The sequence below is a fragment of the Perognathus longimembris genome, chromosome 9 (genome assembly GCF_023159225.1).
Source record: "Perognathus longimembris pacificus isolate PPM17 chromosome 9, ASM2315922v1, whole genome shotgun sequence".
Classification (NCBI taxonomy): Eukaryota; Metazoa; Chordata; class Mammalia; order Rodentia; family Heteromyidae; genus Perognathus; species Perognathus longimembris.
In genome coordinates, this window is record NC_063169.1 from 38,678,332 (window position 1) to 38,689,271 (window position 10,940).

Below are 10,940 nucleotides of genomic sequence, written 5' to 3' on the forward strand. Positions count from 1 at the left end.
TAGTCCTGCCTTTCCCAATGCAAGTTACTGAACAGATAAATGATGATGGAGTTTCCACACAATCTCCTCATCTTTTGTTTTTTTCCCCTTTGATATTTGCTTCTAGAATCCCATCAAAATACTATTTCCAAAGTCAATTTATCTGAGTAACTATGCCAATCTATGTTCTTGAAATTTCATTTTGCCTTCGGATGCCTATTGTGTCATATTGGTCCAATTAATTAAAAACAACATAAGAGTTTTAAGCCCTATCAAAATTTGTATCTTAGTGCTGTTGTTAGCTGTATGAAGATGAACATTTTGGGGTACCATTTTGTCATCTGTAGCTGGCCTGATGGAGCAGTTATGATGATCAAGTGTGATATAAGCCAGTTGTTTACCACAAAGCCTTTGGTAAAGTAAGTACTAGTAATACTAATGTCACTCATCTCTCTTAATTCCATGTCTTCTATCACTAATTCTACTCCTTATAATTTCTGCTTTAATCTATTTTTACCTTTATAAAGTAAGTTTTCACTGTTCCCTTCTCTTTCATCAAACCTGAATAGCTGACCATTTGGAAAGAAAGGAAACATTCTCTCTCTAACTCTGACCCATGTGAGAAAGATTTTTAAGTCATCCTTGTGATTCGGGAAAACCAATGCATTACTGTGTATCATTAATTTTATTATTTGTATCATTAATTTTATTTTCAGGAACTTTAAAAGTTTTTTCTCTATTGTTTTTGTAAAGATGATGTGCAGAGGAGTTATACTTACATAAGCCAGATGATGAGTACATTTCTTTTTGAACAATGTCACCTAATTTTCCCCTCCCAACCCCACCCACCAATTGTATAAACAAGTTAAAAAGAAAAGAAAAAACAAAACCAGCAACAAAGAAAATAGAAACCTCTCAGGAACATTTTTATCATTATCTATAAAGTTTATTCTAGAAAGCTTCTCTGTGCTTCACTACTGAGGGTCTTATGTGTGCCTTTACTTTTTCAAAACTTTGTACTCAAAGTCTACTTGGGAAATGTGGAGCCATTGCTTGTATTTGCATATCTACTATTAGAATTCAAAAAGGAACGATACCATGTTGCCCTTTGTCTGCTTTGCTAATACGTATGTAACCTCTAGTAGTTGGCACTTTTCTGGGTTATCCTGATTTCTTCTGATCCTTCCTTCCTTTCTTTCTTTCTTTCTTGCTTGCTTGCTTTTTGCCAGTCCTGGGGCTTGAACTCAGGGCCTAACCACTGTCCCTGGCTTCAAGTTGCTCAAGCCTAGCACTCTACCACTTGAGCCACAGCGCCACTTCTGACCTTTTTTGTTTATGTGGCACTGAGAAATCCAACCCAGGGCTTCCTCTATGGGAGGCAAGCACTTTACTACTAGGCCATATTCCCAGCCCCTGATACATTACTTCTGATACAGTTTTTTCTACATGATTTTTGCCATGTTCATTTAAGCAACTGATGCATTGACCATCTGGGGCACATTGGCAATCCGGGAGTTTTTATTTATTCATTTCTTTAGCTCATTTTGTTTTTGGCAATGGACTGCCAATGGTCAAATTTCACTCTTTTAAGGCGACAATTTAACTTGATTATCTAAAAAGCAACTATTTCTTGGTAATTTATATTTTACAAAAGTATGGGAAATTATATTTTGTTTTACATTTTAGGTCCTTCAACTTAATGAAAACAAGTGGGAAATGATTTTCTTTCTATAATGAGAATTGAATCCAGGGTCTCATGCATGCACAGAACACATTCTACTTCTTGGGGCTATGCCCTCAGCCCATTCGCTTCCTATTTTGTTCTTTGAGATACGATCTTAATAAATTTGCCTGGGGTGGCCTTAAATCCACAATCCTTCTGCCTCTGACTTCATGGCTGAAATTACAGGCATATGCTACCATGCTAGAAAAAATTTTAGGGAAATAAAATGTTTTTAAGATTCCCTTCTCCATAGAGACTGTTTAGCATCAGACTTTGCTGTACTTGCCATTACTCCTTATTTAAATGGCAAAGGTTTAGTTCATCTCACTGGCCTTTAATTCTTTCATCTGAACATCAGGATAATGATGCCCTATCTTCTGCAAGGCAAATAACTGAACTCCATACATTCTTGAGGTCCTTTCTAAACCCCATAAAATCATTATGCTAATGTATGTACTTGTGTCAACAGATATACAACCTTCTGGGATGCTAGTAGGTCAATGTTCCTTTTTATGGAAGGAAAAATATCAGAGTTGGATTGAGCTTTGTCAAGTCGACTGGGATTATACTTTTTAAAGAGTGTTGACCATTTACAAGTAGCTAGGAAATGTTATTCTATCATATCAACAAACCGCATAACTCAGTATTGACATGAGATTATAGAAGGATATTAAAACAAAGTAGAAGTTGTTATGGAAGGAAACTTGTGTTCTATATAAGAGTTAGTAAACATGGAAGTAGAGGTATGCTTCAAGTGGTAGAGCAAAAAATGCCAAGTGAGAGTGCATGGCCTGGAGTTCCGATACAGTGCCAGCACACATGGACACACACACACACACACACACACACACACACACACGTGTAAAGTCTTAACATGTTTTGTTCTCAAAATTCTCCTCCAGTTCTAAATGCTGTGGCTCTGTGTGTTCATAAGAGCTTTTAACATAGCTTTGTAACAAGGCTACTGGTTAAATGAACCAGGCTCAGAGTTGGTTTATTAGTTTTTAGAAACTATGCCACAATAAAGAATCTTCAATAACACATTTAATTAAAAGCAATGTCAAAGATGTAGGAAGCTACAGCATTACATCATCAGAAAGATTAATAGTTGTTTATACCTTATTATTGGAAACTTTGTCTCTACCAGCTTCTGTGGCCCATTCTTCTTCAGCCTCTTTCCCAGTATGACATAGGAAGTTTATATTTTGCGCTAATCATGATTCTTTGGCTGTTTAACAAGGTTTTAAAGTACTTTTTAGCACCTAAAGGAACATTTAAAAGGTCATACACACACTTGGGATTTATTGTTTTCTGTATTTTCTGTTTTAAATGAAATAATTTGAATTCCCTACCTTTTTTTTTTTTTTTTTTTGGCCAGTCCTGGGCCTTGGACTCAGGGCCTGAGCACGGTCCCTGGCTTCTTCCCGCTCAAGGCTAGCACTCTGCCACTTGAGCCACAGCGCCACTTCTGGCCGTTTTCTGTATATGTGGTGCTGGGGAATCGAACCTAGGGCCTCGTGTATCCGAGGCAGGCACTCTTGCCACTAGGCTATATCCCCAGCCCCAACTACCTTTTTATCTCTTAGAATATTCTTTTGTTCCACAGAGTTACATAAAAAATTTCCAGTAAGAACATGGCACTTCCTCCCTCATATGTTTAGTAGATTTATGTAATTGTGGAACTTACAGTCAATTATATGCTAATATGTCTTTATAGCTTGTTACCAAGTGCTTTTGGCTATCACATCAAATTCTGTGGCTTCTGTGCTGACTTCCTAACTTTCATTTTGCCACGTCACTGTGATCTAAATCACCTACTTCCCAGGAGACAAATAAACTCTACATTCAGATAGGCTTCACTTAGATTTCTCGATGTTTTCGAAAGCAGAATTATATAGAATTATACTTTGTCATGCTCATTGTCTCTTTTCTATGTTCTGTCTCATATTTTTTAAAAACTTGAATCCATAATTGTAATAAGAAATGAAGTATTTCCTTGAACTTGGTTTGTACATAAACCAAGGAAAGCACATTAATCTTAACATTTGGAAGTCACTTGACCACTGAATGCAAGACTAGGTAGGTAGTTGTTATCTCAAAAATATGAGACATACAGATAGAGTTTAATTTCTAAACAGAGTCCACCAAAATTTAGCTCTGGCCAACACAGAAAATATTTTGGCCAGCTGACAGGAGCTGACAGATAAACAACTGGCTTCTTAAGCTGGAGAGACACAAATCCACAAAAGTGACCCCTCCCAGACTGAAGAGCAATGGACGTAATTTCCAGAAAGGGAACTTGCATTATTCCTGACTGGAGTTATTTTTCTGTAGGAAGCATCAAGTATGATAAAACTTCTGTAATCAATCTCGAGTACATACAACCATCCCAGGAAGAAACAGATTTCAGTTACAATCTTCTCTGCTGCCACCAAGTGGTCAATGCTGGAGTGTGCATCCATTTTTACTGAGTGGTGTGGACAATAATGTTTCAAAGCATCTGAAATGCTCCCAAATCCAAAGCAGTTTGAATACCAACAGGATGGGTTATGGTTGCTCTACCAGTAAAATAATTTCAACTTCCAAAATCTGGAGAAAAAACCAAACTCTCAACTGTGATGCAATTCTGGTCCCTAAGTATTTTGAATAAGGGATGTGCTCAATTTGTAGAAATAGAAATACTTCACAACACTCATTATATGCCAGCTACTTATAACAAAGTGGCAAACATTAGAAAATAGCTTTCCAGGATGACATTAAATGCCATAGGGAATGCAAGAGAGTTTTGGGGCTGGGGATATAGCCTAGTGGCAAGAGTGCCTGCCTCGGATACACGAGGCCCTAGGATTCCCCAGCACCACATATACAGAAAACAGCCAGAAGCGGCGCTGTGGCTCAAGTGGAAGAGTGCTAGCCTTGAGCGGGAAGAAGCCAGGGACAGTGCTCAGGCCCTGAGTCCAAGGCCCAGGACTGGCCAAAAAAAAAAAAGAGAGAGAGAGAGAGAGTTTTGTAGTGTTCTGTACAAATAAATTGCTTTCTTATGTTATTATTTTATTAGCTAGCTGGTGACTGGTGAGTTATCATTGGAATCTAAGGTACCTAAAATGTACTATTTTCTTAATGAGGTAATTATAAAACAGATCAAGAAATGTGCAAAATATGACATATTTATAGGTAAGGAAGTCAAGCTTTACCCAGCAGTCTGCCTTGGTGTTGTCAGGTCCACAGCACTGGCCTAGGTTTCTGTCCCAGGGCAGCTCATCAACTCAAGAGCTTTGTAGGTGTTAGGATACTTTTCCTCATAACTCCTATCAATCAATAGCCAAAACAGCCTGCAATCTGTAATGTGACACCTCACATTTGCATCCCTCTCTTTCCACCTAAACTGTATCTATGTAAATAAAGCCTCACCTCTAAGGCAATGTGCACTTTCTTACCTCAGTGACTTCTCCACTCTCACTAACTTTGGAACTGATCTACATAACAGCCCATGGCACTGATTCTTAGTCTCACACTAACCACAGGTCCTGGTGTCTCAGGCATTCTCTTTCTTATGCAGGATCTGAGCAGGACAGTGCTATAATCTTCTCATTTGCTTTCTGTAGGACATCGTTATGAAGGGTTAAATCAGAGTTCAGTGAAACAATCTTCCATTATGCACATGGTCACAACAGGGCAATCTCTTTAGAACTTTAATTTTCCCTTACATGAGATTTGGGATTGTGATTAAATTGTGGGAGTGGGTAATTACTACTTTGAGTCACAGTCCTCTTTGAGGAGCCATTCCAGGTGAAGGTGTTTTGGGGGAAAATGCAGTAAAACTGCACAGACTCCTGTACTTCTGAGGTGACAAGATAGTTGTAGGCTAATAGCTCCCAAAAGACATTCACATTCTAATCCCTGAAGCTTGAGACTTTGCAGCTGGACACCATTGGTTCACACCTATAATTCTAGCTACTGGGAGGCTGAGATATGAGGATTGTGAAACTCTTATCTCTAATTAACCATTAAGGAAGCCAGAACTAGAACCATGGCTTGAGTGGTAGAGCATCAGCCATGGGTACAAAGTTTAAAGTCAGTGCCCAGGACCTGAGGTCCAGTCCCAGGATGAGAGAGAGAGAGAGAGAGAGAATGTGTGTATGAAAGACAGACACAGACAGACATAGAGAGAAATAGGGTCAGAGAGAGTTCAAAGATATGATCAAGTTAAGTTTTTGAAAGGAGAAGATTATCCCAACATATTCCCAGAGCTCTTTTTTATGACAATCTTAGGAAGAGTCAGAGAGAAGGCAGAGGGAGGGAGTGCCAAGGAGAGTCACAGTGGCACAGCTAGAGAAAGACGCCATTAACCATTGCTGGCTTTTTAAGATAGTGTAGGTAATGGGCTCAGAAACATGAATGCCCATAAGGGAAAAAAAAGGCACAGAAATGGGCTCTCTCCCAAAGCCTGTATAAGAAACATGACCCCCTAACACAGTGATTGCAGCTCACTGAGACTTATTTCAGAACAGTGGGAACTATGTACTGTTGCTAAGGTTGTGGAACTATGACATAGTAACTTTATATTGTTTTAAACCACTGAAATTTATAGTAATTTATTGTAAAAGTGATGGGAAGTGACTACACATAGCAACACATCATAAGAGCTTACAAATCCACAAGTCTATGGATGAATGAAAACCACTTAAAGCATTCTAAGATTTGATATGCACTGATGCACCATCTAGGTACAACGGCTGCTTCTAAAAAATAAGTATACACAATATTTTGTAAATAAAATTCAGTGTGTTCTAATACTTCAATGTATTCTAAAATAAGGAAGAATGCTTGAAGATAAACTTGAATTGGATTTTTAGATATTTCGTCTTAATCAACAAAGAAAAATGTTTAAATGTTTTTCTTCAGCTGTTGCTTGTTAGCAGCATCAACAGAACTGTATACTATAAAATCATTTCATAATGCAGACCTGTTTCAGCATTTAATGTTCAGGAAAGCAAATCTCAAACCAAGCAAATGCAAAAAAAAAAAGTTGGATTTATACGATGCTTTATTGCTTGTATAAATGTCGTATGTTAAGAGTGATTAGCTTATTCTTGCTAAGTCAATGCTTGCCATTCTTTCATGGTGAGAGTACTTGAATCAGACAGCCATCTACAAAATAAGCATTTTTCATCTAATAATGGTTTACTAGATTCTATGAGGGCCAATGAAAATTACTTTGTGGGGGAAGATAAATCCTTACCACGTGCAATCCTTACCAAAAAAAATCCTAGATATTACAGGCAGAGCTAGAATAATAATTAGTATGCAATTCAATCCAGCTCGCCATCATGGCTCCTGGTCTTTTTGGAGCATCAGCAATCTTCCAGGAGTCAGCAGGGTGGGGCTCCTGGAAAAGGCTGCATTGCAGCACACAGCTTGAACCCAACGTTGAGTTTCCAGCCACACTGACTGCGCCCCCGTGTGTCCACACTCAGGTGTTTCACCCAGTCGCCAAGTCCCACCTACATCTCCAGGTGGCCAGGCCCTCAGCTCAGAGCTCCCACCACCAGCATCCCGGGTGGTTCTCCCAGCAGGATGAGAGCAAGTTTTGGCTTTCAATGGACCCTTCAGATTGTATCTGTCCTTCCTGGACTCAGATCAATTAGGTGACATACAACTCTCTAGGACAGATTTTAATGGTGTCTGAGGGGTGAGGGGAGTCCCCACTAAGAGACAGTCTCAAGTAAAAAGATGGGATTTATTGGAGAAGGTCCAGATGGACCATCCCAGGTTTCAGAAAAACACATAACACAAAACAGGACAGCGGCACAGAGACTTGCTTCCAGAGGATTCCAACAAGCCAATTCAGCTCCAATGGAGAGCTGAATTGGGATGCCATAGGGACTAGAGACACAATACTCAAACACGTGGCATGGCATAAGGGTGCCTCCAGCTGGCCTGCCCCTAAATAGGGTGAGGTCAGGGGGCAGGGTCACAGGAAGCTCCCAGTTCCAAGCACTAGACAGACAGGTTCAGGCAGGCCATGTGCCTGCCACTGTCTCTTGAGATTGAGGAACTCCCATTACCTGGGGATGGGGTTTCCCTTCCTGTAGGAATCCAGACACGCCCATCAAGAATTGGCTTGCAGATTGGGGGTGGCACTATTGTTTACAAAGACAGGGAATCTTCCCCGGCTTTTGAGCGGAGGAGCTGGGGAGATAGTGGAGAAAGAGTCAGCTTCTGCCCTCTTTCGCTGGCCAGATCTGACCTCCATATTACACAGATCAATGAGGGTACCAGACTAGCACCATCCACAGGCACCTGCCTGTCAAACCACTTGGCGGCCATGTGTGGAAGGCAGGAATCGGCCTTCCTGCCTTTCTTCCCCCTACCCTCCCTATTAAGGTTGCAGTGATTGTGACCTATAAAAATTGAAAACAGCCAAGACTGGAAAATGTGTGGTAATTTTAACTGAATGGAAAACTAGTGATCATTTACATTTCCCTGCATAGTTTGGGTTGGACCTGGTAAAGAAAGCACATTTCTATTATTTCCTCAAAGTTAAAAGGAATTCAATACTCAGTATTTAAAACAGGGAATCAGTACCAAACTCTGCCTAGGTTGGCTATAATGTATCCCTCTGCTGAAAGTAACACTTCCTACCAGGCCTTGCAGCCACTGGTAGGTAGATGTCACATACAAAAATCACTGCCAAGAAACTCTGACTGAAGAAAGAATGTCCCAAGTTGCCCACTGTTAGGTTTTTAAAGTAGGTGGCTGGCAAAGGAGGACGCCACAATGTTTATTACCGAACTGCTGGCCTATGGCCAAGATGATACAAGGCTGGAGAGAGGGGCTAACCCCCACCCAGCCCTGCCCTATCTAGGGCAGGGGTGGGGGTGTGGCCAGGTGGATTAGGATATGACATCAGGGAAAGGGGAGGTAACTGCCTCCAGGTCTGCTGGTTACCCAGGTAACGGGGTGGGGACTTAATGAGGTAGGGGTGTCTGATTGGAGCCCTCAGGGGACTGACGTTACACTCACATTTCCTAAAACAGAAAACATTTATTTACTGTAATGGGGACCCCCCAAGGGAGGGGACCACAATGTAACGGGGTCCGAGGGTGGGGGGATCCCCCATCCCTCCAAGAATCCACCACTCAGAGACAGTCTCAAATAAAAAGATGGATTTATTGGGGAAATAAAAAGTATGCTGACTGGCCAGGGTCACAGCCCAGACTTGGAGCTGGAGCTGCAATCGTAAAAAGCAGGCTGGCCGGCCAGGGGTGCAGCCCAGACTTGGGAGCTGGGACTGTGCACCCCGTGTGGCCTTCCAGCCTGGTTATAAGGCAAACATCACAGTCAAACTTGTCACACACAGGTGGCCAATGAGGATACAGCACTTACAGAGCATGCTAGGCCGCATGCAGGTGGCCAGTAGAGTTAGCCTATCTCATAGTATCTGTTTGGACCAACCTATCATTCTAGTTAGAATTGGCACATAGGTTTGACATCAGGTGGATACGCCCACTCATGGGAGGGCACATGGATTTCAGGTGGTTACACCTACCCATGGGAGGGCACAGGTTCCCTTGAACCTCCTAGGCTTCAGGTGGTCAATTTACATAACTTATAATAAAGGGGAGCTTCCCTGGATAGGGTGGGGGAGATCTTAGTGAAGATGGAGTTGGCTTCTGCTCTAATCTGAGCTAGAGTCAATCTGACGCCCCTCCACAGTTAATGATGGCACTGGCCAGATCTGACCTCCCTATTACATTTACTTAGTTATTATAAAGCGATATACAAGCCGGGCACCAGAAGGCTGAGATCTGAGAGTCGTGGTTCAAAGCCAGCTTGGGCTTCAGTCCATGAGACTCTTATCTCCAATTAACCATTCAAAAACCAGAAGTGGGTGTTGTGATTCAAAGTGATACAGCACTAGCTTTGAGCAAAAGTGCTCAGGGAGAGTACTCAGGCTATGAGTTCAAGCCCCACGACCAAAGGTGATGTACAAAGGGGTTACAGTTATGTAAGTCAGATAGAGTACATTTCTTTTTAAACAATGTCACCCCTTCCCCCCTCTCTCCCAGTTTTTCCCTCCCATCCCCATCCATAAGGTGAATAGTTAATTTTCAACATAGTGGCTAGTGAGTACTGCAGCCACATTTGTTCATTTTTGTCCCTCCATTAAAGAGCGTATTTAAAGGAAAAAGAGTAAGAACACTTCCTGTTAGCATTTCCCTAGCCTCAGGTCCTCAGCTCCTCCTACTAGCCCCCAGATCCACCCATACCTAATGAGCCACTCCTACTCACTACCTACCTACTTCTCCTTTACTCCCAGAGAGAGAAGCTGCTACCTGGATAAGGTGCAGATGCCATGAAGCTCCCTCTCCTGTGGGAACTATGGCCCCACTAAAAAACCTCCTTATGAACTTCTCCTGTCTGTGATTATCACCACATGGTCCTCTGGGATGGCCAGGACCTATGCTTTCACTTCCCAATTTTAAAAATAAATCAAGATGACTTTTGTTTTTTGTTGCCAGTCCTGGGCCTTGGGCTCAGGGCCTGAGCACTGTCCCTGGCTTCTTTTTACTCAAGGCTAGCACTCTACCTCTTGAGCCACAGCGCCACTTTTTTCTATGTATGTGAAGCTGAGGAATCAAATCCAGGGCTTCATGTATACAAGGCGAGCACTTTACCAGTAGGCCATATTCCCAGCCCAAGATGACTTTTAATTCGTGGGATTAACTACACCTCACAAAAGTATAGTCATTTGATTAGCTTTTGCTATTATGAGTGGCAAGTTTGCAGTGATGAGCTGGCATAACAAGTTATTAGCAGAAGTGGCATTGTCAGGCTAAAGTTTCTAAACATTTCCTTCATGATGTTGCATATCAAAATGGTACTGAAATCAAAATCTTCTTTGACAATTTACAATCACATATGCCACACACATGTACAGACAGGTCCGTGCTAGGCACCATTTAACTTCACAATTTCCAAAGTGAGGCTTAAAGACTTGAACCTAGGGGCCGGATCGCACACGCTTTTTTATGATGTTTTGTTTTGTGGTTGTGTGTGTGTGCTGGTCCTGGGATTTGAACTCAAGAGCCTGGACCCTGGCCTTGAGCTTTTGTGCTTTTGTGCTCAAGTCTAGCGGGCCACAGCTCCATTCATCCTTTTTTTTTTTTTTTTTTTTTGGTGGTTTATTGAGGAAGCTCATGGATTTCCTCCTTGGGATGGCTTCGAACCTCGA